At 47.6% G+C, this 27,865-nt stretch overlaps 1 protein-coding gene and 1 long non-coding RNA gene across 5 annotated transcripts in view; one reads left to right on the plus strand and one right to left on the minus strand.

Moving 5' to 3' along the window:
- ZHX2 (zinc fingers and homeoboxes 2) overlaps window positions 1-3,542 on the minus strand; it is a 38,958-nt gene extending 35,416 nt beyond the window's left edge. For both annotated transcript variants that reach the window (XM_077351574.1, XM_077351575.1), the window contains exon 1: window positions 3,123-3,542. The gene's annotated coding sequence lies outside the window, so the exon portion shown is untranslated. The remainder of the gene's footprint in view (window positions 1-3,122) is intronic.
- LOC143844450 (uncharacterized) lies at window positions 1,945-22,865 on the plus strand. Of its 3 annotated transcripts, none has more exons than XR_013233985.1 (3): window positions 1,945-2,029; window positions 5,078-5,246; window positions 11,910-22,865. It is a non-coding gene; the product is annotated as an uncharacterized LOC143844450 (long non-coding RNA). The 3 variants fall into 3 exon arrangements; XR_013233986.1 differs by having other exon boundaries at window positions 1,948-2,005; XR_013233984.1 differs by lacking the exon at window positions 1,945-2,029 and having other exon boundaries at window positions 4,574-5,246.
- The last annotated feature ends 5,000 nt before the right edge of the window (window positions 22,866-27,865 follow it).

Below are 27,865 nucleotides of genomic sequence, written 5' to 3' on the forward strand. Positions count from 1 at the left end.
CTGTGAGACTTCTTCGGGCAGTGGGGTATAAAAGCGGGGTATAAAAACCAACCCTTCTTCTACATTCTGCTTCACGACTGGAGAATCCATCAGTCAGGAGGGATCGCCAGCCTCGATGTTCTATAGATCTGTTCCTTTGTCCGTATTCTCTTTTCTGATTGCTGGTATATGGTTCTTCATCTCACTTGAATTGGAGAGACAGACAGCAACAACAAATAAGGGTACCATATTAAAAATTATAGGAAAAGTACTGGATTCGGCCTACCCTGAGCAAGACTGTTGCCCCTGCTGGTTCATTACTATGTTCTCAAATAAGCAGGTGTTTTTTTTCAAAATCTCAGGCAGGGAAAGGTCTTTCCCAGCCTGACTTCCTGAGAGCCATGGACCTCACCTGTGACCTTATGCAAAGCATGTGTTCTTATAACAGACCGACCCGCTTTTCCAATACTCCCCCACAAAGCACGCCGATTCGTCCTGCAGACTCTGTTGATGACTAGCTAATATACACACATACACCACAAGGAAATGTGTACGCCCAAACTAGATTTAATTTCCCATCATACTTTTTTCCATGCGTGAGCGTGAAAGTCATGGCAACAAGATTCATGCTTCTAAATTATGTCACCCTTTGGCCACATGGACTCAACGGAGAGCGATCACCCCCAATGAACTTGAATCAATCAGTACCTGGTTTGGCTTCGTGTATCGACACGTGTTCTCGGTGTGCATGTATTTGTGTGTACTTGTGACCACAAGAAAAGGCCTACATCGCTCACTGGGATGGTGGTTTTGTTTGTACATCGTCAAATTTTGGATATTCATGACCCGACCTGGATAGCCCAGGCAAGTCTGATCCTACTAGATCGCAGAAGCTAAACAGGGTCTCACCTGGCTGCCCCTTGGAAAGGTGACCTCCAAGGTCTACCAGGGTCGTGACATGGGGACAACATGTATTTTAAGCACACAGCAAAATAAATTCATTTAAAGTCATTTTTATATTCTTTCTGCTCAACCTTCCTGGTACCCAACTCAATGTTTTGGATTTGGTCCGTCCCCCCTCCCCTTTTTCTTGCAATCACTACCGCAGGCCTACCCCGAGGCTAGCCTATTAGGGACCAGATAAGCCTCCTGGGATTGATGATTGGCTAAATTGCAAGTGGAGGAAAGGGGGCGGAAGTCTAGCATCTGATTGGCTGCGGTTTGGTGTTGTATAGGTCTGCTCTACTGAACACGAAATCCAGCCATGCCCCATCATGGTACTTCTACCGGACAAAGGCCAATTTTGGGGGTGGATGGGTGGGATCTGTTACCAACTCTTACTTACATGGAAACCAAGAATCTCACAGAACAAAAAACAGCATTTTAAAATCCCACTCCTTGTCTTTTGTCCAAATGATTACCAACTCTTATTTAAGTGGAAACGAAGAATCCTGCACAATTAAAACAAGCAAAGGGGGGGGGGGAGAAGAAGCATTCCTTGCATTTTGTCCAAAGCACCATCATTGACTTCCCCCCACGCCTCTTTCCCGACATATGGGGGTCATCTCCCTTTCTCTCTCTTTCCGAACTCTCTTCCTTCTGGGACACCGGACCCCACTGCTGTGGCCACCTCAAGCAAGAGAAAAGGCGCACTGTGCCTTTAAATGAAAACACCACCTGGCTGTACATCAGCCTGGCATTCCCACCCCAAGCAAACAAAAGGCACTCAGGAAGTAGTGGGGGGGCCCAGACCCCCACATGGCTTTGAAGTCCATTAATCAGGCGGAGCTCAGCAGCAAATCACAACTTCACTCCTTTGAAAATGAAGTTTTCTCCCCCTCCCCCCAATAAGAGGGGCTGAAAAATAGGGGTTGCTTGGTCCACCCCCCCCCCCCCCGGAGAGGTGCAGCGCCGAATACACACATGACAGGGGAATGAAGCCATGCAAAGAAACCCAGTTGACCTGGAAGCATCTCCAAGAGGGAGGGTTTCTGGTCGTGGGGACCGGGAGGAAACAAACCGACAGGTGAAAAATAAGCAGCAGCAACCGGTAGGAGTCACCGGGGCGATTTTTGGGGAAATGCACTGGCCGTGGGCAAAGGAGACTTGGCAAGAGGATTGGCTTCTTCTTTTGAAGAGGGAGAAAAACTAACAACAACACAGAGATGCGCAGGGAAAGGGCACGACTGCCTCTTTGGAGGCAAGATATGGGGGGGGGGGGGGAGACGAAGCGTGGTTTTTCTTTTTTGTTGTCGTTCCGGCCCGTCTCCGCCCGGGAGCCTCTTCCCGTGCGAACGCGACCCCTGGGGTCCGCTGCCTCCGGGGCCAGCTGCAATTACCCGGCCCGGGAGGGAGGGGGGAGTCCCGGGGCCCGGCTGCAGCGCCCGGCGGGGGTGGGTGGGTGGGGAAGCGAGACGGCGAGGCCAGCTCGGTGCCAACTCCCAGCTGGAGCCGGGGGGAGGGGGCTGCTTCTCGGGGGGCGCCCCGGGGACTGCCGCGCGGGCCCTCGGCGGAGGGTATTTGGTTATTGCCACCCCCGCCCGCTTTGCAGCTGTGCTGGAAAGCGACATGCGACCGAAGAGACGGAGAAAAGCGACGCCCGGGTGCTCCTTTCGCCTCGCCTCGCCTCCTCTACGTAACGCCCTCTCGACAGCGGACGCCATATTTTGTATCGCTGATGTCGACACAGGCAAACGTAGACATGTTTTATTTCGGGACCGGGGGGGGCCTTAACCTTCGTGCTTTTTCTCCTTAGCCCCCCCTCTCCCCCCGATCGCCAGCCCCCCTCTAGGAAAACTTGAACGAGGGGCTGAAACAAACAAAAAGACCCCTGGCCAAAGCCACCCCCCCTCCCCCGCCCAAGAGACCCACTTTTGTTTTTGGGCAAAAGGCAGCCCGGTTTCCCCCTCGACCCCCCCTGCCCGCCGCCCCAGGACCCTCAAGGCAACGGGGCCTCGGAGGAGGGGAAGGGGAGAAGTTGCGCGCCGAGCCCGCTCTCCCGCCGTGGAGCCCCCGCGTCCGACGTGGCTCCGGGGCCGCAGCCTCACTTCCTCGTAGCGAGCCGGCGGCCGCGGGCTGGAGGGGGCTGCTTTCTCCCGCTGCGCCGGGGCAGGCTTCAAAGGGCGGGCGAAGTTTCCCCTTACCTGCGATCAAAGCTTTGGAACGCGGCGAGGCGAACTTTCCCCCGCGATGGAACTCCCGGGCGCGCGCCGGGCCACTCTCGCCCGCAGAGCCCCGGAAGGGGGAGCCCCGCGACCCAATGGCGATTTTTTGGTGGGGGGCAAAAACCCCAAATTTAAAAAAAAAATCTCTCCGATCGGCGGTGGCGATCTACGCCAAAGCCCACATGATCCCTGACGTCAGCTTGCGTATTTGCATACGATACAACCCGCGGCACCCGCTGCCCGGGCGCAAAGTTTGGCGCGGCCGGAGCCAACTCCGGAGTGGCGCCGCTTTCCCGCGACCCTGCCTCTCGCCCACGCTTGGCTGTTCTTAGGGGCAAGCCCGGGCGGGTGGATCTGCCCGGAAATCCCGCAAAACACCCCGGGAGGTGGGGGTGGGATTGCTCCCGAGGACGCGCGGGGGGCAATCGGGTCTATCCGTCGTTCTGTCTACACGTGGATCTCCCAGTCTGGGTCCAGCTGTAGCCTAACTTTGATGCGCCGGTCACGTACTAAGAGGCAAGGTTGAGAGTGGAAGGAAAAGAAGGTGCTGCCACTAATATTTAATAACTCACATAGCTTTTGGGGAGGGGGCACTGCGCAGTTTGGGGGTCCGTCTCACGAGTAAAAACCCTTCAGGACTATCATCTCAACTCTGGCGGATTTAGGGCTTCTTAAAGCTGCTCACAGAAGTTCCCGCGCAAGCCTAGGCTAGTTGACACCAGTGTAAACCTACGGAAACCACTGGGCTTCGATTGGAAGAACTCCGCCGGGGAGGACGGGGGTTAATACGCTGCGGAGTAATTCCAACGGAACTCAGCGGGGCTTCCTACTCCTGCTTACTCCCGGGAGCTACATCGAAACCGACGGGGCTTGCTCTTAAGTGAGAACACAAGATCGTCGCCGATGCTGTGCGCGGATAGTGAAGAGAACCGGTCACCCTTGCGAGTATAAAGGGAATTCTGGATCGTGCCCATTGATATGCTGGCGAGTTGATTTCTCCACTTCTCCCGGGACTTCCAGAATACATGGTTGCCAAGCTCCAGGTGGGGCCTAGAGATCCCTCGGAAATAAAACTTCTCTCCGGGCTACATAAGTCTCTTGTTTATTATTTATTTAAAAGATAGACGATGCATTCCACTCCAGGGGCAGCTTTGGAAACTAGACTGCATGGCATTCTACCATTTGGTGCAGCCCGGAGGCTGTTCTCCGATCCCCAGAAGTGGACTCCGGTTCTCCAGAAACAGACTCAAATGCCCACAGGAGAAAGGTTGAGTCCTGGGGCATCCGTAGTCAACCTGTGGTCCTCCAGATGTCCATGGACTATAATTCCCATGAGCCCCTGCCAGCGTTCGCTGGCAGGGGCTCATGGGAATTGTAGTCCATGGACATCTGGAGGACCACAGGTTGATTACCCCTGCTTAAGACGAACCAAGTTTTATTCATGATAAAGAAGCGTGCATCTGAAGAAGTGCGCATGCCCACGAAAGCTCACCCCTTGAATGAAACTCTTGCTGGTTTGAACGGTGCTCCTTGTCCTCCGGCTCCAGACCAACACGGCCTCCCACCGGAATCCGAATCCCATAGAATGAAAGCATGCCAAATCCCAGCCCCCTCGCGAACACGCGCCGCTCTAAACTGGAAAGCCGATCCGTAGGGACGCTTACTTCCAAGGAGACCGCCTTCGCCGGGGTGGGGTTCGAATCCCGTGTTGGAATTCATCGGGAGGGGCGCGCAGGTTTCCTCCGAGGCTCCCTCTGCAGCCAAGGGGTTTGACCCTCTGGGCCAGAAAGTTGGGCGTTCCTTTCCGGGCGGCCTCGGAACCAGCTCGCCGTCGAAACGCTCTGCTCTGGCGGAGAAAGCCGATGAGGCCTCACTCCGCGGCTCGGTAGCCCCTGCACCTACGAATCTGAAAGGATCCAACCCTAATTTTTCAGCTACAAGTTTCCGGTGACCGGGGAATGCGTTGTGGATTCGATTGCGATGGCGCAGAGAGCGGCGCGTCTACACCTGACCTCAAGCCTCAGTACCGGACGGCGGGGTTACAGCTGATGTTGGCCATGTGGCCAGATCCAGATGTGGCTTGGTGTTTGTGAGTGTGTTAAGGTAAGGTTCGACCCCTTCTCGGCGAATCCCTCTGATCTGGCGCCCAACGCCCAGAAGGAATCACAGAGAGAAATATACGCTGGCCCTTTAAGGTTGCCAACTTTGGGTTGGGAACCCCCTGGGGATTTGAGGAGTGGAGTCGGGGAAAGCGGGCGGGATCTCAGCCGGTTATACAGCCACTGAGACCACCCTTCAGAGCAGTCCTTGTCTCCCGAGAGCCATTGCAATGGTGGGGGGTCCCCAGGGGCCACCTGGAGTTGGCAAGCCTCTCTCCCTTGGATCTCGGTGCGAAACGGGGGACAGGCGGGAGGCGGTGTCAGGGGGCGCCGAAGCCGGTTTGCTGCCAAGTTTCCACCTGCTTCCGCCTTAGGGAAGGACAACTGTAAGTTCATCGCAGCCTTGCAGTGGAGTCCTACCCAGATGACAGAGAAAGAGAGGCGCGATCGGCATCTTCTTTGTGGTTTGGGGGGGGGGGATAAGGAAAGGACGGAGGCTTCAATAGGCAAACTATATTCTGCCCCCCCCCAATAGGCTTCATTAGGGTGTTACTTATCTCTGCCTGCCCAGAAAGGCTTCACCTGCCAATTTCCACACATTAGCCTTACATTAAAGGCACAGGTCTCGCCCCTTCCAGTTTGCTGGCAATCCAGCTAGCCTTGGGAGCTGAGTGGCATTGCCAACCTCCAGGTGGGGCCTGGCGATCTCTTGGCATGGCAGTTGCTCGGCAGACTGCAGAGGTCAGTTCTCCTTGAGAAACTGACTGCTGTGATGAGTGAGCTCTGGAACATTGTGCCCTGATTCTCCACTCCTCCACATGCAGCCAGCTGGGTGACCTTGGGCTACTCAGATTCCTGTTAGAGGAGAAAAGTAGAGGTGTTCCATAAAACAAATAACAAGGAACAAGCTTATAAAACTGACCTTGGAACAACTTAAACCTCCAATAAGTTAAAGTAGAGTGTAGGTGAGCTTGCTAACTTTTTTGTTTGTAGATAGAGATCAAGTTTGACAGAGCAGAGAATCCTTAGGGTCTCAGTTTAGGAGGTAATGGCACATTCCTTGCATAGAGTTGAGTAAACCACCCTTTCTTAAGCTCTCCTTCTGTTAAACGGAGTGGTGGGGGGAGAGAGAGAAAAAATAGCCTGCCACATAAGATTGTTAAACAAATTGGTCCGCTAATTGCTCGGCCAGTTTTACCAATATGCAATATCACTGGCACGGATCATCCAGGGGTTGCCTGTGAGTAAACAGTGATGAATGAACTTGGTGATTAGGATGCAGTGCTCTAAACCTCCAATCATGCTTTAATTGCATTTCAACTGCACTTAGAGTAATGCTCTCAGCGTTCCCATTTGCCGCTTAATGCCCCTTTGACTTATAACCTCCACTGAACTGTATTCTCATTTCACCCTCGCTTGCTGGTTGGCATTTGATTTCCCAAACACCCGTCTGCCGGTTGTCGTGGCCAGCGAGAACACAATAACCATTTTAATATTGGATATAAACTAATTATAGGGTACTCTTTGGCAGGGGATAATTAATAGCTTGCTTGAAAGTCATGGGAGGCCTGGAGTCTGGATTTATGTTTCAACAACGCAGGTTGATATTTTTCTTCTTCCCCCTTGGTTGGATTTGGGCGTAATGCAGCAATGGGATTTGTCAACGTCGTCCTGTGGTTTTTCCTCGTGCAAATCGGACAATTGCTTTTGAAATATTGGGATTTGCTAGGCTGAGCCCGACCCTTCATCCTGAGCTAATGAAATAAGAACTGAAATTGGTGGGGATTAAAGACATTTGGAAGTCCAGTTTGTGCAAGGTTTTCAGGAGGGCAGGATGCTGTTTCCGTTGGCTGCAGAGGAGAGGACCCGCAGTAATGGGTTTAAACTACAAGTACAACGATAGAGGCTAGATATCAGGGGAAAAAATTTCACAGTCAGAGTAGTTCAGCAGTGGAATAGGCTGCCTAAGGAGGTGGTGAGCTCCCCCTCACTGGCAGTCTTCAAGCAAAGGTTGGATGCACACTTTTCTTGGATGCTTTAGGATGCTTAGGGCTGATCCTGCGTTGAGTAGGGGGTTGAACTAGATGGCCTGTATGGCCCTTTCCAACTCTATGATTCTATGATTCATTGGTAGACGAAGTGGTCCAGGTCTTCTGGGGTTTACCAGGAGTGTTTTAAGGATTTGTGGGGCCCGTAGAGTGGGGCCGTAGCAGAGCATAGTTGTGGTGGGAGCAGCCAGATCCCCCCACAGTGGAAAGAGGTGTCACTCCAAGTGTCCTTAAAGAGGGAAAAGGGGGAAAAGAGAGGCTGTAGCCCTGATCCATGAGGAGGGGGGAAGGCCCCATGCCTGCAAGTGCGGGGCCGTAGCACGTGCTATTTGGATAAACTGGCCCTGGGTTTCACTTTACATGTGAGAGAAGAGAAGACCAGGTTTTAATACCTCACTTTTCACTACCCAAAGGAGTTCCAAAGTGGCTTACAAACACCCTTCCCTTCCTTTCCCCACAACAGACACCCTGTGAGGTGGCTGAAGCTGGGAGAGACCTGATATTACTGAAGAAGAGTTGGTTATTATATGCCACTTTTCACTACGCAAAGGAGTTCCAAAGTGGCTTACAAACACCCTTCCTCTCCCCATAACAGCCAGCCTTGGAGGTACGTGGGGCTGAGAGAGCTCTATGAGAACTGCTCTGTAAGAACAGCTCTGTGACTGGCTCACAGTCACCCAGTTGGCTGCCTGCGGAGGAGTGGGGAATCCAACCTGGTTCCCCAGATCTGAGACTGCTGCTCGTGACTACTATACCATGCTGGCTCTCCGCTTTCCTTTCCAAGGAAGGATTTTTTGGGGCCAGGCAATATCTGCCCAAATAGCTTTGTACACATGGCTCCTCAAGGCGAAGAAATCCAGACCTCTGTACCCATTCCTGAAAACAAGGACTTGTGTGGTGTATTTCAGGGCTCACCTCTCTGCCATTGCGTAATTGGAATAAGAAGCATGAGATATGCAAAAGTCGCTTACATCACTGGTACACAGCTGAGTCACATTTAGAGAATACTGGGTCAGTGTTGGGGAAAGAAGGCAAATGAGACCTTTGTTGAATCACCATTATGTGGTGGGGTCTTCAAGCAAAGGTTGGATACACACTTTTCTTGGATGCTTTAGGATGCTTAGGGCTGATCCTGCATTGAGCAGGGGGTTGGACTAGATGGCCTGTATGGCCCCTTCCAACTCTATGATTCTATGATTCTATGATAAAAGAACAGGGGGTTTGGAGCTTTCTACTTTCCATAGGGCCTGCAAAATGGAGCTCTTCCGCCAGGTCTACGGTTGAGGCTGGGCAGCAAGGGACAGCAGGACTCCCCAGGGAAGTGGAGGTAGCAAAGTCTACTAGCACCCTCTGCACTGTCCCCTCTAGATGGTGAAGATTCGGGGTTTTGGCTAGCAGTTTTTCGCCATTTCATCTTGTTTTTTTGGGGATATTTGTAAATGTACTGGTTTTATATTGTTTTATTGGATTGTATTTTGGGTTTTTTATAGAGTGATGTAACCCTCCTTGAGCCTTTGGTGGGAGGAGGGTAATAAATAACAACAACAACAACAACAACAACAATAATAATAATAATAAAGAAACTAGCATCACTCTCTGATCTCTAAATATTATTTAAGAACCACCCTACTGAGTTTTGGGGGAGAAATTGCCTGCAGATTTCACACAGGAAACTTTGTGATCATGAGGACTAGAAGAACGGTTTAGCACTTTGTTTTGCAAGGGGCGGGTGGAGCAAATATTTAGGGCTCAGATTGCATCCACAGACTCCTTGGCTGTAGGCCAATCCAAACGGTTGTTTCTTGTAATCACGTTCTGATGATGTAAGAGTCACCTGGGTTGCATAAACTCTGAACGATATTAACGGCCTTTTTTGCCAAATGATCAGTGGAAGCCAGGTTTAATTGAGGAGCTTGACAATTAAAGGTGAGCTGTTTTTGAGACCGATGTTGGCTTTGGAGGGGGTGCAATAAGAAATGAAAAACTTAAGACAGTCTCTCCTTTTTGACCAGGAGTCCGTTGCATCACACAATTGTACCTAAACTCGAAAGGAAACCCAGTTAAGGGTTTCTCATGTACATCTGCCTTTAAGCCAACTGCCATGTAATCATGAAAAGGGTGCAATCCTTCTACATTCATTGACTTTAGGATGCTTAGGGCTGATCCTGCGTTGAGCAGGGGGTTGGACTAGATGGCCTGTATGGCCCCTTCCAAATCTATGATTCTATGACTTAAAAGCATGCAACTCTGCTTAGTATCCTGCTATTACCCAATTTGAAAGGGGGCCACTGTTCTGCTTGCATGAGCTTTATGTGAACCTTGTTGACAATGTGGCTCAGTGCAATTAGCATGACTGGACAATCCTCCTGATTGTTTAAGAGACATAACGGCAGCCATGTTGGATCTAAAACGTGGTCCATCTCGTCTGGCACTGTGTTGCATAGATTGGCCAGCCAGAAAGGCACAAAGCTTTCAAACTCCCCAGCTACTTCTGAACAGAGAGGCTCCCTTAATCATCATGGCTAATAGCTGCTGATGGACCTGTCCGCATGCAGACAACTGGGTGACCTTGAGATAGTCACAGTTCTCTTGTCTTCAGAGTAGTTTGAGAAAACTACTGTCTCTCAGCCTCACCTACATCACAGGGTGTCTGTTGCGGGGAAAGGAAGTGAAAGGTATTCGTAAGCCGGTTTGGGACTTTTCGGGTAGCTTGACGTAGTGGTTAAGAGTGGCGGCTTCTAATCTGGTGAGCCAGGTTTGATTGCCCGCTCCTCCACATGCAGCCAGCTGGGTGACCTTGAGCTAGTCACAGCCTTGACAGTTCTGTTCTCACCGAGCAGTCTTGTCAGGGCTCTCTCAGTCCCACATGCCTCACAGGGTGTCTGTTGTGGGGAGAGGAAGGGAAGGTGATTGTAAGCTGCTTTGAAGCTTCTTTAGGCAGTGAAAAGTGGGGTATAAAAAACAGCTGTTCTTCTTCGTCATCCTCCCTCTTCTCTGTCTCCCATGAATATGTCTAATTCTAGCTTGCCTCCTCGTGGTGCACCATGGATACTGCTAGAGAGCTGGAACATTTGGCTGCCGGACAATCATAGCATCTCCTGGCTACACTATAAACATGGAAACAATCAGTCAAGCAAACCTTCTTAGGGCCACTTGACAAGGATTGCAGGAGGCAGCCTCCGAACCTGCCCAATGAACATTGAGAGTATAAGCAAGCCTAAATGACAATATACTTGTCCTGAATCCTGCTGCCAGTAAAATAGTTAGCTCTTATTCAAGAAATTCTTCTTGTCCTGTGTGTAGTTCTTCCACACAATAAATGAATAAATAAATAAGCTCTTTTTAAAGCCCACTAAACTAATGATCCTCAACACATCTTGCTGCAGGGAAATTCAGGAGCTCACCGTTCTTTGAGTGAAGCAGTATAGAATCCTAGAGTTTGAAGGGGGGTCTATAGAGGTCATCTAGTCCAACCTGCTGCTCAATGCAGGATCAACCTAAAGCATCCATGGTAAGTAGCTGTCCAGATCAGCCTGTCTCAGCTTTTTTACCATTGAGAACCCCCTAAAACGGGGGTAGTCAAACTGTGGCCCTCCAGATGTCCATGGACTACAATTCCCAGGAGACCCCTGCCAGCATTCGCTGGCAGGGGGCTCCTGGGAATTGTAGTCCATGGACATCTGGAGGGCCGCAGTTTGACTACCCCTGCCCTAAAACATTAACCAGGCTTCAAGAAACCCGAGAGATGGTGTGATTATGCAGAATATGATTGGGAAGCACAGCTGTGTACATGCCCACCCAGGGCCTTCCCTTTCCCACCCCTTCCATGTCCATCATTGGCCATTTTGGGAGGGGGCGTGGGTCGACAGGACCATATATGGTCATATCACCCAATGAATGTTTAACAAATGAAATATATATATATATATATATATATATATATATATATATATATATATATATATATATATATATATATATATATATATATATATATATATAAAATTAACTCCTACCCATTTGTGAAACCCAGGGGTATCAAAAGACCCCAGGGTTTCACAAAACCCGGGTTGAGAAAGCCTGGTTCAACCACTGCTTAAAGACCACCAGTGAGGGGGAGCCCACCACCTCCTTAGGCAGCCTATTCCACTGCTGAACTATTCTGATTGTGATTTTTTTTTTCCTGCTGTCATGTATATTTCTTTTCTCTCACGTTGCAAATCTCTTGATAGCACAGCTCGTTATGTTGAATCAGGGTTGCAGTAAAATGCTAATCCCAAACATGTGCTGACTCCAATGCAGGGTGTGAGCATTCACACATCCACATATGCTTCATGCCTAAAAGGGTAGTGAGAACAGGCGTCGGTGAGACCAGAAGAGATGGGAAGGTGGCGGGGCGGGCTGGTGGTGGTGGTCCCTATTGTTTGTCTTGGCTTTGTGAGTGACAAATCTCTTCCTGCCACCCTCTCAGCTGTGAACGCTCCAGGTCATCTTTGAAGCATCTCCATAACAACACTGGGAGAGGTGATAAATGCAGACGTGACAACCCCAATCCAGGGCCAGGCAGGCAAAATGCATGGTAGAAAATATGGATTTAATTTTTGCTTTTGTTTTGGCAGAGGGAACAAAGTCGCAAAAGCACCTGTCAAAATACACCGATGCACAGAAACATACCACAGAATGCAAGGTGCTGAAGTTCATCTGCTGTGCTTTTGAAATTCTCTTCCTCCGATTGCCATCTCTGGATTGAGAAATACCTGGAGAGTTTGGGGGTGGAGCCGGGGAGGGGTGTGTCTCCCAGATGCTACTACAGCATTCTAAGCCCTATACCCAAGAAACAATTAATTTCAAAGAAGAAGAGTTGGTTCTTATATGCTGCTTTTCTCTACCCAAAGGAGTCTCAAAGCGGCTTACAGTCACCTTCCCTTTCCTCTCCCCACAACAGACACCCTGTGAGGTGGGTGAGGCTAAGAGAGCCTGATATCACTGCTCAGTCAGAACAGCTTTATCAGTGCGAGCCCAAGGTCACCCAGCTGGCTGCATATGGGAGAGCGCAGAATCAAACCCGGTATGCCAGATTAGAAGTCTGCACTCCTAACCACTACACCAAGATGGCTCTACACCAAAGTGAGGACTGACTGGCTAGCGTGGAAGAAGCAACCAACATGCTTCTCTTGCTGTCCAGCAGCAGAAATCTCACACAAGAGAAGAGGAGAAATTATCAGGCTCTGGGGGCATTGGCCTTCCTCTCCTCGCATGGGCAATGTCTCCCATTTCAACCCTGCAATTCTCCCCAATTTGTAAATCAAAGAACCAGCAGGTGATACCAGGCATGTACTTGAAGGAAGCCTCAAATAGGATCTGTTCAAGCAAGATGTGCTGGGGTGCAGGAGAGAGTAAACAACAAGCACTCTTTGGTAATATGCTCTGTGTTTTTATGGGCCATTAAGCGTTTTGCAAAGAGTAGCTCATTAGAATGATAAAGGGGATGAGTCAGTGCTAAGCTGTAGTTCTTATGGTGAAGCCATTTTATTAATAATTCTTATGAATAAGACTCATTGTTCAATTCCTGTCCAAGGCGGGGAAATGGTCTTTTGTGTTCTCTTTGTACTAGATAGAGTTGCCAACAGCCTGGAAGTGGCCTGGAGATGACTTGTCATTCCAGAGCCCCCCCCCCCCCACTTCCAAAAAAGCTGGTCTCTATAGTCTGCAGATGACTTTCAATTCCAGGAGATTTCCAGGCCACACCTGAAGGTTGGTGCCTCCTGGGTCAGGAATACTCCTTGAGTTTTGGAGGCGGGGCCTCAAGAGTCCAGGGGTGGGCGGGAGTTTTTGCCATGTCGCCATCCCCCAGGAAGGCCACAGTGCAGGTATGCATTCTAGCACCCGTTGTTTCCCTGGGCACAATGGGCTTGGCCTCTAGTTATTATATATGTAAAAATAATATTAATAATAGAATCCGTTAACAGGTGTGCATGCCAATAAAGAGATATTACAAATATGGTACACTAGCTTTGTGAAGGCTGCCCCTGGCATTCTAAAATGAGAGAGTTGCCTTCTCAAATTGCAAACCTTATGAACCACACAATCACCTCTCCGTGTAGGAAATACCTGAGTGTCTCTCTCCTTGGATTGCTCTGAGAAGCGCACCCCCAGGGAGGGCCAATCAGGTATGGAGTAAGTTATCTGCATGCAGTTTGAACTGACTCGGTCTCATTGGCAGAGCGCAGTTGAATTGATATGCCCTCATTGGCAAAGTGCTCTCTCTCTATTGGGGGCACACCTCCACGGAGGGTCAATCACAGAATCATAGAGTTGGAAGGGGCCACACAGGCCATCTAGTCCGACCCACTGCTCAACGCAGGATCAGCCCAAAGCATCCAAGAAAAGAATCAGAGAGGGAATGAGCTGTCAACTTGAGACTCCTTCAGGTAGTATAAAGTGAGGTATAAAACCAGCTCTTCCTCTAAGAAGCAAAGTATAAAAATAACAGCTATTATTGTATGTGGAAACCATTTTTTCTTCTTCTGCTCCTGGGTTCCTTGGGAATAGGAAGTTGGGACCAAGGGCAGGTAAGTCCCTGCTTTGGGTGGAAGGCCTATCAGAAGCCACAGTGTCCTATTTCCCATACAGGAAGGTTAAGTCTCTGGCAGAGGCGGAATCTACAGAAGCGTCTCTAATGCAGGGGTGGCCTCTAGACATCCAGGGACTACAATTACCATGAGCCCCTTCAGTCGGCCATGCTGGCAGGGGCTTATTGTAATTATAGCCCATGGACATCTGGAGAGCCATATTTTGGCCACCTCTGCTTTCATGTATGGAGCGTGAATGCCATAGATCAGGGGTAGATCACACTCTTTTGGAATTCCTCTTACTTTTTCTGTCTCAGACCTTTGATAATATCTCATTGCTATACCTGGCCTGATTATCTAGCTGGAAAACATCGCTATTTCCAGTTCATTTTCACATCCTCAGAGGCCCTGATCCTATTGTGGTGCATGCACTGTCCCCTCCCAAGAGCACAATGGCTTGAAATATTCTCAGTTTTAATAATGTCCTGCCTTTGACATGCTGAAGGAAAATCATCAGTCACAGCGTTAGGATATCAGCTCCTGTTGTGCTTGTTAAATAGCCTGTCCAGGTGAAATGTGCAGTGCCTCTAACTTCATACACTTTTTGCAGCACCAGGGAGCAACAAAATAGCGCATAGGTGGTTATGATTAAAAAGAAATTTGTAACGCCATCACTCATCATTATGTGCAGAGTTATTGCACAGTTCTTATTGCTAATGGCCTTTTCATTATTTTGCTTGCTCCTGGTTTTTATTCTGTATGTTTTCAGCATAAAATCAATGACTGCCATTACAACTGTGGTGAGATACTCATTTAGATCATACTAATCTGTCATTCCTGGTCGAAAGGTATGTCATGTTTAATGGCTGTCAGAGGGCATCAAATGTGGTTAACATATTTATTACTTGTCTATTGCCTTATGCATATAGAAGACTAGATGACTGGTAGAAGAAGTCTAGGTCTTTTACCGGCTGGTTTTTCACATGTGGGATTTTTGATGATGCTGATGCTGATGGATTGTCACAGTCAGATATGTGGCTGGTAGATGGTGTCCTGCAATTTGGTATCTTGGGAACCACAGATGTATATTTGTAGGATTCTTGTTGTTCCAAGCAACACGCTCTTCTGTAGCTGATCTGATGTTAATACCCAGAATGCCCAAGTATTTTCTGAGACTTCGAGGCCCTGCTCCACAGGCTCCAGTGACAATTCACACAATAGTATCTTCTCCCAGAGATATTCCCAGAGATACTCTAATTCTTTTCAAAGGTCATGGTATTTTGCGATCTTCTCCTGTTCTTTCTTTTCCATTCTGCTGTATCGTGGGATTGCATTGTCAATGATCCTATTTCTCATTTTTTCCTAAAATTGTGATGTCAGGCATATTATGCTCCATGTGTTTATCTATTTGAATCTTTGTTTCTTCATTCTCCATGTTCTTGCCTGGTTTGTGAGCAATTTTACTGTAGGCACTGACCAAATGGTTGACTGTTTCATCATTTGTCTTGCAAAGTCAACTTTTTCTGTTATCACTGGTCTTCTCATTCTTGGTTTTTATAGTATACATTTCAAGTGCCTGCTCTTGTGTAGCTAGAATGAGTCCTTCCATTCCTTTCTTCCAGCACCATTTTGGAGCCAGATATTTTCACTAACAACAGTGTTCTCTGTTCCCCATGTAAGTAGTTTTCCTTCAAACTGTCAAAGTGAGTTTTGATTTCAGTGTTTTCTATGCTTTCTGGAAAGTTTGCCTTGTACACTTCAATTAGAAGCTTCTCTTTGCTTTTCCCAGTGTAATCATTCAGTGCTCACTTTTCTTCTTCAATGACTTACTTAACTTTTGGAACATCTCTTCCATCTAATATTCTTGATTATTAAACACCATCAACATTTCTTCTAGAGTGGAGGGCTACATTGTTACTCTTTTCGTGACAAGGCCTTTTCCTCTTTGTTTCCATTGCCTTTTGGCTACTCATAAGAGTAGCCATGCTGGATCAGATCTTGTAGGCTAGCTAGTGCAATCCCCTTCCTAAAACTACAGCATCCAATCCCTAAAACTACAGCTAGACAGTCCCTGCTTGAAGAGAGGGAGAACTTGACCCTCATCCCTGGATAATGGGTTCCACTATCAAACTGCCCCCACTGTGTTCAACAAATTTCTGCCCTTCTAGAAGTCTCCTAGATCTATTCTTTCTGGAGCAGCAGAGGTCAAATGTTCCCCCTCTTCCATGTAACAACCATTCAGGTATTTGAGGATTGCAATTATATCCCCTAGCTTTCTTTCCTCTCAGCTAAACATATCCAGTTTGTCCAAACTATCCACATAGACTTGTTTTCCAGACTCCTTCTGCCAAGATGAAGGCTTTCAATACACTGCTAACAGTAAAGTTAGGAAGAAATAAAGGGAATATATTCAGCAGACAGAAGTTTAGAAGGAGGAGGTTAGAACTGAAAGACGATTGGTTACTGCTTGGCTTGGCTGTAGTTGGTCAGGTTGGTAGCCCTGGTGCCTGATTGGTGGGAGTTTGAAAATTCTGAAGAGAGTCCGTTAAATTCAGTTAAAGGCAGTTGGGCAAACACAGAGACTTGGGCAGAAGGCAGTAAAGGGAACCCTGCTAAGAAAATAGAAGCGGTTAGTCGTCAAGGGAAGTGTGCTTCATAGATTCACATGTAATGGAAACAGAAAGATTATACTGTATCTAAATGGGGACTTAGAGTTAGTGCCGCACATTTTTCTCATATTACTCTTCTTGGTTTAATGCACTTCTCGCTGAAATTTGTCACAATTATTCAATCCTTAATGAAATTAATTGCTTTAATCAATCCTTACATCCAGTACTCGACTCCACTAATTACTATAAAATATATCTCCCAAGGCATAGTTGAGGATACTTATGAAATAAAGGAACAGAAATCTTAAGTCGTGACAGTACCTTACCCCCCTATCACCTTTGTTGCTTTGCTTTGCCCCAATTTGTCTGCATCTTTTGTAAAATGCAGCCCCCTCTCCCCCCATTCAGTCTTTGCCATCTCTCACTAAATGATTTTTTTGCTGGGAGAGGAAAGTCCTTGTTTAAGGTTCTGGGGAGATGTTGGGCTGCTGGGCAATCATGCTGGGCAAACCTGCTTCATTTTGAAAGCCAGAGAAAAGTTCTACCACTGCAGAAGCCTGTCACTCAAGGCTCTATGTGTCTGTGAAGAATTAACCCTTCACAGCCCTTACCTATTTCTACAGCACTGCTAAACTTTAAAAGTACAGTCTGTTACAGGAGTCAAGAAGAGAATGTTGGCTACTTTTTTGTAGCTTTTGTGAAGTCAGAATCAGAATCACACAAAGCCCATCCAGCCCAGCCCCACACCTTCTCAGGGACTTAAAAAAAATACACACTCCTAACAGGTGCTCTCATCCAGCCTCCTCCTGGAAACTTCCAGGAGAATCTGGAGTACTGTGTTCAGTTTGGGGCACCCCAGTTGAAGTGGGATGTAGACAAACTGGAGTGTGTCCAGAGGAGGGCAACAAAGATGTTGAAGGGTTTGGAGACCAAGACGTATGAAGAAAGGTTGGGGGAGATTGGTCTGTTTAGCCTGGAGAGGAGATGACTGAGAGGGGATCTGATAACCATCTTCAAGTATTTAAAAGACTGCCATGTAGAGGATGGAGCAAAGTTGTTCTCTCTTGCCCCAGAGGGATGGACCAGAGTCAATGGGATGAAATTAATGCAAAAGAAATTCCATCTAAACATCTGGAAGAAGTTCCTGACAGAGTGGTTTCTCAGTGGAACAGACTTCCTTGGGAGGTGGTCGGTTCTCCATCTTTGGAAACGTTGGAGAGGCTGATTCTGTGAAGGCTTAAGGGGAAGGCAGGTGACAGTGGATGAGCGATAGGGTTGTTAGTGTCTTTCATTGTAAGGCGGTTGGACTAGATGATCCATGAGGTCCCTTCCAACTCTATGATTCGATGATTGTATGACAGGGCAATAACAGCTTACATGGCATGGTGTGGCATCCTGTCTGCTTCTTTTTCAAGAATGTGTCATAATGACATTCAGCTTGCCAGGATGGAGTGCGTGCTTGAGAATTATAAACATCAGCTAGCATGTCTTTGTGTTAATTGCCTGTTACTAAGTTAGCACAATGGCTCTTAAAACTGTGGTTGGGGGACCACCCAAATGCCTTAGTGAACGGCTGGTCAGGCTCTGCTGTTGCAATTACAACAGGGAGGAGGGATCTGCAGAGGGAGACAGGCCTTTGAAGTCTCTACACAAACTTGTGGGAGACTGGGGGAGGGGTGTGAATATGGCCATGGCCTATGGCGGCAGAGTGACATGAATCCCAGGGGAAAAGAGGGGAAAACAAAAAGGGAACAAAAACCCAACCTGAGAAAACAAGCCAGGAAGCCAAAGGCTCAGCCACAAAGATACGTAAGGATTAAAATACATGGTTTACACATGAGGAGGTATACTCAGTATTGCACCTTGGCCCTGGAGAGGATTCTCAAGCCACCAACCAGATCTTATTGCTATATTGTAACAATTTTATTGTTGCTTATTGTTATGCTAGAGGCCAAGCCCATTGATTCTGGAATAAAACGGGGGCTAGATTGGGGGTAGGGTGGGGTGGAAGAACTATGTGGATGGCCTCTCCCCCCCCCCCCCCAGGAAATGCTGCAGACTGGAGGTCCTTGGGAAGGGAACTCATTGGCAGGGGCAGCTCTCATGCAGCAGGGATCTGCAGCCTCTGAGCCCTGGAGGGAAGTGGAAGGAGGAGGGTGTGGTCAGGGGTGGGGGACAGATGGCGATTGGCTGGCTGCTGGACAGACAGGCAAGCCGGTTGGAGGAGGAGGCACTCAGGGGCGGGACAGCCCCTCCTGAGTGGGTGTTAAGTGCTGAGTGGCACTTAAGCCATGAGACACGCTTCTCCTCCAAGACTTTACCAGAAATATATTCCGTGGAACGGATTGTAACTTGGCCACTGATGATGACCCTCTGGCTTGAAACGTGTTTGACCTGGGGTCATACCATGTGCAAGTGTCGAGACTGTACGTGCAACATTGCATAGACTCTGTTTCCTATATTTTAATGTTTTTGATGTTCTTAAAGTTCTCTGAATAATTATTTGTATTTTAATCTTAATATACATTTGTTGTTCGACCTTTGGGTTCCTGATCCATTCCAGGAAAACCTGCAATTGACATCACATCTCTCCAGGAATTGCCAGAAACTCTACGGAAGGTCCCAGAAATTCTGTTGTCTCCCTGATAGTCTTTTTGTTATATTTTTCCACACTGCCACTCAGAGCAGGAAGATGAAGAAGAGCTGGGTTTTTATACTTTACTTTTCACTACCCAAAGGAGCCCCAAATACCTTCCCCATCCTCTCCCTACAACAGACACCCTGGGGGGTAGGTGAGGCTCTGCAAGAAAAGGTCTAACAGGATTGTGACTGGCCCAAGCTCATCCAGCTGGCTTCCTGTGGAGGAGTGGGGATTCAAACCCAGCTCTCCAGATTAGAAGCCACTGCTCTTAACCACTGTACCAAGCTGTCAGGGGATCTCCCACTGGGAAATGCCAATCTTCTTTGTGAGACATCCCATTAATTTGATTTGTAGGGTCATATTAAGCATTAGAGCCTCTTGTGGTGCAGAGTGGTAAGGCAGCCATCTGAAAGCTTTGCCCATGAGGCTGGGAGTTCAATCCCAGCAGCCAGCTCAGGGTTGACTCAGTCTTCCATCCTTCCGAGGTCGGTAAAATGAGTACCCAGCTTTTAAAGTCTTTTAATGGGAGTTTTAATGGGTTTTTTAAGACATTGTAACCCGCCGCGAGCCATTTGGGAGTGGCGAGAAATAAATCGAAATAATAATAATAATAATAATAATAATAATAATAATAATAATAATAATAATAATAATAATAATAATAAACGGTAATGACTGGGGAAGGCACTGGCAAACCACCCCGTTTTGAGTCTGCCATGAAAACGCTAGAGGGCGTCACCCCAAGGGTCAGACATGACTCGGTGCTTGCACTGGGGATACCTTTACTTTTACCTATGAAGCATAGATGCACCCTTCAGAACACACTGGATTCAATGGTTTAGATCGGTGTGGCTCTGTTTAAGATGGCCCTGGATAAGAAAAACACAGAGATCCATCAGCAATAAATATAGCAGTGGTCCAGAATGCAAGGCCATGTAACAGTAATATATGAATGGCTATATTAATGGAGAACCTTAATATATGAACAGTAATATATGAATGGCTATATTAATGGAGAACCTTAATATATGAAATGTAATGCCACATGCTCAGAAACAGAGCAGGCTGTAGGGTCACAAATACACCCTACTGACACTGAAATCCCTGTAACCATTTCTTTTTCTTTAATTACTCTTCTCATTTGTAATAAGCCCTTATGCGTGCTTCATGATTCTTAAGGAGTAATTGGCCTCTTGGGTTGATCCACAATTCTTCACACATAGACTCGAAGGTCAGATGCAGAAAAGCTCATTAGCAAAGGAAATGCTCCTTTTGGAAAATTAATGAAAATCAGCCTTAATTGATTCACAGGGTATAGGAATTTCACACGAGGCATTAACATTCTAAAATGAGCAAATGTTTGGGACAATCTGCGTGCTCAGAATGGGGTGGGGGAGCCGTTTGCTTTCTTTTTAGCTACTGCGATCTAGTGAGACGCCATGAGTCACAAAGGCTCTTTCGGGCCGGCCGTGTGTCTTGATCTCATTTTATCCTTCTTGAGAATCTCAGGATGATATCGTTTCAGAGGCTAATCGTGATGGTCTGCAGTAGAATAGCCAGAGCCAGTGTGGTGTAGTGGTTAAAAGCAGTAGCTTGTAATCTGGTGAGCTGGGTTTGATTCCCCACTCTTCCACATGCAGCTAGCTGGGTGACCATGGGCTAGTCACAGCCCTGATAAAGCTGTTCTGTCTGAGCAGGAATATCAGGGCTCTCTCAGCCTCACCTCCCTCACAGGGTGTCTGTTGTGGGGAGAAGAAAGGGAAGGCGACTGTAAGCTGCTTTGAGACTCCTTTGGGTAGAGAAAAGCGGCATATAAGAACCAACTCCTCCTCCCCTTCTAGATTTGATTCAGAGCCTTTTCACACACTGAAATTTCTACACACAATCCAACAGCGTGCACCCAAGCTTTTGTGAACCAAAGTTTTCCTGAAGTCCCTTCTGATCCCCGGTTTGATTCCCCGCTCCTCTTCAACATGAGGCCTTCTGGGTGACCTTGGGCCAATCAAGCTTTCTCGGTACTCTCTCAGCCCCACCGACCTCATTAGGTGCCAGTTGTGGGGACAGGAAGGGAAGGGAAGGAAACTGTAAGACACTTTGAGATGTCTTAAAGTAGAGAAAAGCTGTGTATAAAAAACAATTCCTCCTCCTCCTCCTCTTTCCTGGAGCCATGGGATCCACCCAGAGGAACAGATTAGTCCAATTGCTATAGATTCTAGCACTTACTTCATGGGAAGAAGTAAACAACAGAGACATGTCTCAACTGGAGCAGGGAAGACCAGCAACATCCAAATTCACAGGCGCTGTTCCCACTTCAAGCACATGAAGTTGGCGAAGAGATGTATTTCTATAGCAACCACTCGTGGTGGCTCAGATGCCGACTCTCTAGTTTCCCAGCCTCGTGGCTTTGATCCTGAATTATTTATGTGTGTATGAACATTTCCTGTATGTTTGTTCCACAGGTTTTGCTGCCTCCTTGTTTGAGGACAAATGGTTTGGTTTGTTGGCTAGCACTTTGAAGGAAAGACACACACCCAGAGAATGGGCTGAAGGCATGTGATGTTACGAGATTTCATAACAGAAGGGCTGAGAGAGAGAGGATGTTTAAATCCTGCATGAAAAACTATCCTCGGAGTTAAAAATCAGAGCCAAAGTGACTTCTTTTACATTTGGGTTCACGTTTAGCTGCATCCAGCGTCATTGTAGCGTGGCTCTGGGACGAGCCACTAAAGGTTTGGTAATGCTTTTGGACCTGGTTCTGTTCCAGTTTGCTTGGGGATGTGATTTGCACAGCAAGATGGAGAAAATTAATGCTGACTTTTCTGGACAAAACATCTGGATAGAACGCTGGCTGAGCACTTCTGTCTGGCTTCAGAACAGGAATGGGGGCCAAAACAGCACTCTTGGCCACGGCTGATGATCTTTCGCTACAGCTGGGAAAGACAATCCCTTGCTACAGATATTGCTGGGTCTTTCAGCAGCACTCAAATACATTCATCCACAATATTTTGGTGGATTGACTGCAACCAGTGTTTGCAATAAAAGGGACAGCCCTCCGCTAGGGTTCTTTTCTCATGGGCAGGAAGCAAAGAGTTACTATAGGAAAGACAGGAGCTTAGAGGGTGCAGTTTGGGGAGGGAAGCAACCTCTGTGGGGCATATCGAGCCCACCCTCCAAAGTAGCCATTTTCACCAGGGGGCACTGATTCCAGTCGTCTGGAGATCAGGTGTAATTCCAGGAGACCTCCAGGTTCCACCTGGAGGCTGGCAACCCAAAGCCTAGGTGATATTATCTGCCATCTTGCCATGAAAACTTCAGCTTTCTACTTCCATATGTCCAATCTCTCTTACTGGGCAGCCCTTAGACAGCTGGCAAAAGGCCTTGTAGAACAAAAAGGATGGGTCTGCTATACTACACCCTCTTAATGCCTAGAAGAAGAAGAGTTAGTTTTTTATACCCCATTTCTTATAATCGCACTTTCCCCACAACAGACACCCTGTATGGTAGGTGAAGCTGAGAAAGTCCTGATATTACTTCTCGGTCAGAACAGCTCTGAGAGAATCTGCTCTGTGAGAACAGCTGTAACAGGACTGTGACTAACCCAAGGTCACCCAGCTGACTGCATGTGGAGAAATGGGGACCCAAACCTGGTTCTCCAGATTACAGGTGCCTGCTCTTAACCACTACCCCAAGCTTGCTGCTTTCTACTTCCGCCTAACTTTAAAAAAATGGCAACGATGGCTCCTCAAGTTGTACGGGATATTTTTTTAAACCATGGCAATTTTTGGTAAAACAAATTTTCCAGCATAAAATGGCAAAAACTACGGGTACCGCAAATTACTGTTAAGTGCATAGATTGAAAACACGTCTATGCTTTTCTTTCCCACTAGGTGGAGCTATGTTCACATTTTAAAAGGTTTTAGGCCATTTGCGCTGCCTGCTCTCTGCTTGTTTGTTTTTGGGCACCTTGAATCTGTCTCAGGTCAACCACACTATCTTCCAGTTGTCATTTGTTCTCCTGCATCTGTGTAACTTTGTCTGTTTTCACACACTTTGAATAATGCACTTTCAATGCCCTTTGCCAGTCCTTTGGAAATGGGCTTTCCTGCTCCATACAGGGAAATCAAATTGCAAAGGATTGTGAAAGGGCACTGAACGTGCATCCTCCAAGCAGGCTTAGAGAGCAATGGTTAGTGCTCTCAGTGCTCAAGTGCAAGGGCTATGGAACAATCCCCTGCAAAGTGTCAGAATCCTTGGGTTTCTGCCATGATTTATTAATGTACTCTGAACCTGTATGTAACCATTTTGAAATGTACTCCCGTTTCTCTTTGTGTCTGGCTGCTAGTGTTAGGCGCCTTTCTCCAAGGTCACTGCTTGCCGCTCAGTTATCTTGTCTGGCTGGCCTCCTGGACCTAGCACCTGCATCTCTTGTTATTATGTCTGCTTGTTATGTGAATCTTAATGGGTCTGGGAAAGGTGGGAAAACTGCTGGGATAAGAGCAGGGGTTTGTCTTGTATTTGTCAGATTCATCTATGTGAGTCCAGGGAGATCTGCTTGAATAAACAATCATCTTTCAATACAGTGGTGTTTTATTTACAAGTCTGCAATCCTGACACGAAGTAGTATTCTTTTTCAAATGTTAAGTCCCACCAAGGGATCGGATGTCTTCCATTTTCTTTTCCTGGTATGGTGATGACAAGTAGGATGTTCAACAGGTACTGCCTGTCCTCCCCTGGAGAAGCAGCTATGGCTTGCTAAATTCATTTCGCCTAGGACTGGCTAATGGAATAAAAATGGCTTGTTGGCATTTTTTTCAGGGGGAATGGAACTAGAGGAGTGGTTCTGGTCTCCTTGGCTAGGTATGCCAACTCTGGATTGAGAAATGGCTGGAGGATGGTGGCTAGAGCCCAGAGAAGGGGTGGTGGTGTTGGTTGGGCAGGGGAGAGACCTCAGGGAGGGGGAAATGCAGGCGTTTCCTTCAGGGGAACTGATCTCTGGCATCTGAGCTTCAGTGGGAGATCCCTAAGCTGCTTTGAGAAGGTGATAACCTATCCTTTGCTGACTCCTGACCCTGAAAAAGCAACCTTGAGAAACTGCCTTTTAAACGTTTTAAATAGAATTGACAAAAACATTATACAATTTGAGGCTAGGGCATTGTTCAGTAGTAGCTGGCTAGGCGTGCTCCAACAGATTGGGGCCATGGAGCAGGAAACGTTTAAAAAATCTCTTTTCCTCTTTTTTTTCCAGTCTCAAATTCCTCCTCCTCCTGCTTGCTGTAGGTGGGAGACCCATCAGCAGTGTACAGAAACCTGTTTCTCTTTCCCCCGGCACAACAAAAAGCAACTTGTGTGTGTGTATCTGTTGATGTCAGGAAAATCAGACGGAGAGCTTAAAGTCTCTTCCTGTGCTAGGGCCCTGATACCTCTGCTGCAGCTCCTTTTGCAATGAAAAAGGCACAGGGGATCCATTTGCAAATCTTCCAGCATCTTGTATGGCTGGATGAGGGATGCCAGATTCCAGGTTTGACCTGGGGATCCCCCGGAATCACAGCTCACTCCCAGACTAGTTCCCTTGGAGAAACTGGATGCGTTGGAGGGTGGATTCTGCAGAATTGGACTGCACTGAGATCCATGTCTTTCCGAGGCTTCATCTCCAAAGCTCCAGGAGCTTCCCATCCCGGACCTGGCAACCCTATTCCCACATCTCCTTCCGTTGGCAGGTTGGTGGGAGACGTGGAAATTGCAGGCTGCCTCCTAAAGCTGCATACACTTGTTCCACAGAAGGAGTGGCCAACAATGTCCCTATTGAGGAGACTGGCGACTTATCGGTAAAGCAAATAAGCAGCCAGCAGCTTCTTCTGGGGCTTGATGGGTTACAGCTGAGCCAGATGACAAACACTGCCCATCTCATTCATAAATTCCGCGAGGGCTTTGGGCCGCCGTTCTCATACGCGGCCCACGCTGAGCGAGGCTTTAAGCACCTCTTTCAGAAGGAGTTAGGAGCCGTCTAATGGCTTGCTTCCTTGCCAAGCGCGCTCGTTTTTATGTTTTCCCTTTTAACTGTCTCAAGAGCATAGTTTAAACAATGCCATATTAATCTCGGCAAGAGCCTCCACTTCAGAGGCAAGGGAGCCAGGAAATTATGTATCAAAGGAAAGTAACCGAGAGAGTTATTAAGGAAGCACCGTTGGATATTTAGCAGGGCAAACGGAGCGCGGCGGAATAATGCTGCACAGACACGCGTGTGCTTAACTCGTGAGGAAACGTTTGCTTCAAAACGAAGGGAAACGTCACCCAGAAAGAAAGCAACAGCAGTCGAACGGAATCATAGTTCTGATCGCCGCCATCTTGCTTATTTGTTCCCTCGGACTCTGAGAAGGAAACGATTAGAGATGCCAGCCTCCAGGTGGGACCTGGAGATCCCCTGGAATTCCAGCACATCTCCAGGCAACAGAAATCATGGAGAAAATGGCAGCTTTGGAGGGAAGACTCCACAGCATGATATTATAGTGAGGGCCCTCCCCACCCCTAATTCTGTTCATTCCTGGCTCCGCCCCCAAACTCTCCGGGTATTTTCCAACCCATTGTTGGCAACCCTAGAAAGTATGGATGTCCCCCCCCCCCAAAAAAAGCTCCACCCCTTGTGTACGAGCATAGGAGCATGAACTATTTCCAATATATTGATTAGCCAATCTTAAGGTCATCTTATTAAGAATAAACCCGCCTCCTTGGTGGTAAGAAATACAACTAAAATTCATACAACAGTGATCTGTCCCCCTAGAGCAGGGGTAGTCAATATGTGGTCCTCCAGATGTTCATGGATTACAATTCCCATGAGCCCCTGCCAGCATTTGCTCATGGGAATTATAGTCCATTGACATCTGGAGGACCACAGGTTGGCTACCCCTGCCTTAAAGAACATGACTGCTTTGGAAGGTGAATTCTATGCCATTATAGGCCACTGAAGCTTATCCCTTACCTAAACCCCATTCTCCCCAAACTTCAACCCCAAATCTTCAAGAATTTCCCAATCTGGAGCTGGCAGCCCTAACCCCCAGGCCTGGCCTTGCTGAATCCTCCCTCAGGGGATTAATAGGCCTGGAAAGGGCCCTGCCTCTCCCCACTTTTACTGACTGGAATTCTATGGTTGCCTAGCAACAGCCATGGCAGGAATCTGTCGCTTAAAGCTGCAGGCACTCCGTTTACCATTGGGGAGTTTTCACCCTCCCTCCCAGTTATTATTTTTTAGATTTCACATTTTTCTTCAAACAAGGTTGTCTTTCAGGTTTGTAGAAAGATAGGTCTTGCCCGTTCAAAGCTCTATCCACCAGAATTATGTATGCTCCGATTTAGCTTAGTTGGCTGTTAGTATATCGAAGAAGAATAAGAGTTGGTTCTTATATGCTGCTTTTCTCTACCTGAAGGAGTCTCAAAGCGGTTTACAATCACCTTCCCTTTTCCTCTCCCCACAACAGACACCCTGTGAGGTGGGTGAGGCTGAGAGAGCCCTGATATTCCTGCTCGGTCAGTACAGCTTTAACAGTGCTGTGGAGAGCCCAAGGTCACCCAGCTGGCTGCATGTGGGGGAGCAGGGAATCAAATCCGTCTTGCCAGATTAGAAGTCCGCACTCTTAACCACTACACCAAACTGGCCTGATGTTGCTGGACTTAAAGAAATGTTCAGTACCATCACTTGTTGAACTTCTCTAAGCATCCACTCTGGTTCCTCTGCTTGCTCACTGTAAATATGCTTTCTTAGGTTGTTTTTTTTTGGGGGGGGGGATGTATGTCATGGTGGGGAACCAGCCTTGAATCTAATTTAGTTGGTTTTCCTTTCATCAGGAAGGGAAACAACATCCACAGGCCAGGCCTGGAGGGAGTTTATGGAAGGCACCGCTGCAGTTGAAGGATGTGTTGACAAGTTCTCATAGGCATCACTTTCTGGAACTATTTCTGACAACCAATTGTCTCTTCCCCTGTTGGAACCGATAAGACATGTCATGAAGTGGACTTGATTAACTCACTATTCTTAACAACTCCTAGCAGTTGCCAGTCCCCATGAATAAAAGAAAGGAAGCAGGTACAAACCTGTCTTTTGAACAACTGGGGAACATGTCATGCCTTGGATGTGGCTCGCTGCCTGATTAAATCCTAGCCTTTAAACAAGGGTTATTGTAGCCGGTCGATAGGTTTCCCCCTTTATGCCCCAAGAACATTGGGTTTAAGCCCTGAATTCACACCTCCCCAGCCCTGAACGCCATGGTCAGAGGCAAGTACATAGCTGTAAGATTTGATACTTCATCTATTTGTTTTTTTAAAGATAGAATAATTTACTTCACATTGGACATGAGCAAAAAGGGGAATGGGAAGAACCCATAAAATGCTAAATATTTTGAGCAGGTTCCCGGAGAGAGAGCATAAAATTTACTAAATACATTTTCTAAATGTGTATGTTAAAAAGGAAGGAATGATCTAAACCAAACAAACATTCCGCTATATATGAAAGTTCGGGTTGCCAACTGTGAGCTGAAACATTCCTGGAAATTTTGAGGAGGAACTTGAGGAGGGCTAGGAGAACGGGAGGGAAGTTATACCGAAAAGCCCACCCTCCATGGCAGCCATTTTCTTCAGGAGAACTGATTGCTGTAGTCTGGATATCAGTTGTAATTCTGGAGGGATGCCAGACCCTACCTGGAGACTGGCAACCCTAGAATGTTGGGTGTGTAAAACAGCCCCTAGGAGGTGTGAAACAGCCT

The sequence above is a fragment of the Paroedura picta genome, chromosome 9, assembly GCF_049243985.1.
Source record: "Paroedura picta isolate Pp20150507F chromosome 9, Ppicta_v3.0, whole genome shotgun sequence".
Lineage (NCBI taxonomy): Eukaryota > Metazoa > Chordata > Lepidosauria > Squamata > Gekkonidae > Paroedura > Paroedura picta.